Source organism: Lepus europaeus, chromosome 10 (assembly GCF_033115175.1).
Source record: "Lepus europaeus isolate LE1 chromosome 10, mLepTim1.pri, whole genome shotgun sequence".
Taxonomy (NCBI): Eukaryota; Metazoa; Chordata; class Mammalia; order Lagomorpha; family Leporidae; genus Lepus; species Lepus europaeus.
In genome coordinates this window covers 99,729,406-99,731,865 of record NC_084836.1, presented here as the reverse complement: position 1 = coordinate 99,731,865, position 2,460 = coordinate 99,729,406, and the positions used below count along the sequence as shown (strand labels likewise).

General features: G+C 49.8%; 1 pseudogene; it reads right to left on the bottom strand.

Annotated features, from left to right (window-relative positions):
• Positions 1-253: 253 nt before the first annotated feature.
• Positions 254-661, bottom strand: LOC133767883 (large ribosomal subunit protein eL27-like; annotated as a pseudogene).
• Between the last annotated feature and the right edge of the window lie 1,799 nt (positions 662-2,460).

Here is a 2,460-nt window from a genome sequence, read left to right as displayed (position 1 = left end):
CCAGCTCCCTGCTAATGTGCCTGGGAAAGCAGCAAAAGATGGCCCCGTCCTTGGGCCTGGCATCCTTCTGGGAGACCTGGATGAGGCTCCTGGCTTCAGTATGGCTCAGACCTGGTTGTTGCCATTTGGGAAGTGAACCAACAGGTGGAAGATCTCTTTCTCTCTGTCTCTCCCTCTCTCTCTGTAACTCTACCTTTCAAATAAATAAAATAATTTTTAAAAAAGTTTTTAATGACTGGAACCAAAAAAATATCTAAAACCTCAGCTTCTGGGAGAACCACTTGTTCTTGCCAGTCTTGTACCTCTCTTCAAACTTGACCTTGCCTCTTGTTAGGCCTTGTGTTTAAGAGCTGGGTTTCTCAAGACATCCTTGTTGACCAGTTTTGTCCAAGGGAATATGCATGGAGTACCTAGTGGGCATGAGGTGATTGTACTTAAAAACTTTCACAAAAGAGTTGACCTTTGACCTATTGGTGATTTTTTTCTTGCCCCTGGCAGTTGTCACTTTACAGGGATAACGATCAATTCCAGCCACCAGAGCATGGCTGCAGGGGTGATTGGAGGTGCCGTCATTAATGTTCTTCACAATGACTGCTTTGCATCCTGAGTAGCGTTTGCCTAGGACCAGCACCGCTTTCCCAGCTTTCGAGAACTCGCCCATTTTACTGGCAACCACTCCGGCCTAATAAAATCTTTTTTTTTTATAAATATTTATTTATTATTTACTTGAAAGTCAGAGTTACATGCAGAGAGAAGGAGAGGCAGAGAGAGAGACAGAGAAAGAGAGAGAGAGGTCTTCCATCTGCTGATTCACTCCCCAGATGGCCACAATGGCCAGAGCTGCACCAATCCGAAGCCAGGAACCAGGAGCCAGGAGCCAGGAGCCTTCTCTGGGTCTCCCACACAGGTGCAGGGGCCCAAGGAGTTGGGCCATCTTCTACTGCTTTCCCAGACCATAGCAGAGAGCTGGATTGCAAGTGGAGCAGCTGGGACTCGAACCAGCACCCATATGGGATGTCGGCACTGCAAGCGGCAGCTTTACCTGCTACGCCACAGCACTGGCCCCTAATAAAATAAATCTTAAAAAAAAAAAAAGAAGTCAGGACCTCGCATCTTTATGCGTAAACTGACAGATTGTGTGACCTTGGCCAAGTCTTTGCTTCTTTCTGTACTCAGTTTCCTCATCTGGAAAAATGAAGAGATTGCACAAGGTCCGTCCCCTCTGAATTTCTACTATTTGTCTTTTTTTTTTAATTAATTAATTTATTTTTTTATTTTTTTGACAGGCAGAGTGGACAGTGAGAGAGAGACAGAGAGAAAGGTCTTCCTTTTTGCCGTTGGTTCACCCTCCAATGGCCGCCGCGGTAGGTGCGCTGTGGCCGGTGCACTGCACTGATCCGATGGCAGGAGCCAGGTGCTTCTCCTGGTCTCCCATGGGGTGCAGGGCCCAAGCACTTGGGCCATCCTCCACTGCACTCCCGGGCCACAGCAGAGAGCTGGCCTGGAAGAGGGGCAACCGAGACAGGATCGGCACCCCAACCGGGACTAGAACCCGGTGTGCCGGTGCTGCAAGGCGGAGGATTAGCCTAGTGAGCCGCGGCGCCAGCCTTTTTTTTTTTTTTTTTTAAATTTATTTTATTTATTTGAAAGAGTTACAGAGAGAGGTAGAACCAGAGAGAGAGGTCCTCCATCCACTGGTTTACTCCTCAAATGACCACAGTGGTCAAAGCTGAGCTGATCTGAAGTCAGGAGCTAGGATCTTCTGGGTCTCCCACGTTGGTGCAGGGGCTCAAGCACTTGAGCCATGTTCTACTGCTTTCTCAGGCCATAGTGGAGAGCTGGATTGGAAGTAGAGCAGCCGGGTCTTGAACCGGCAGCCATATGGGACGCGGGCACTGCTGGCCAGGGCTTTAACCTGCTGCACCAGCGTTGGCCCCATCATTTGTCTTTAAGCAGGAAACAAAGTTGTAAGGCAAAGGATTGCTTCTTTTAAAGATTTATTTATTTTACTTGAAAGTCAGAGTTACACAGAGAGAGGAGAGGCAGAGAGAGAGAGAGAGAGAGAGATTTATTTCTTCCATCCACTGGTGCACTCCCCAGATGGCCACAATGGCTGGAGCTGCGCTGATCCGAAGCCAGGAGCCAGGTACTTCTTCCAGGTCTCCCACGTGGGTGCAGAGGCCCAAGGGCTTGGGCCATCTTCTACTGCTTTCCCAGACCACAGCAGAGAGCTGGATTGGAAGTGGAGCAGCCGAGTCTCAAACAGGCGCCCATATGGGATGCCGGCACTGCAGGCGGCAGCTTTACCCACTATGCCACAGCACCGGCCCCCAAGGATTGTTTCCAAGAGTGATGTGAAAAGCGTTAGCAGCTGCTCTGATCAGCACTTACTGGTGGTCCCCAAAGCACTGGATGGCCCTGCGGTGGCCAGCATGACCTCTTTGGCTGTAAGTGGGGAGG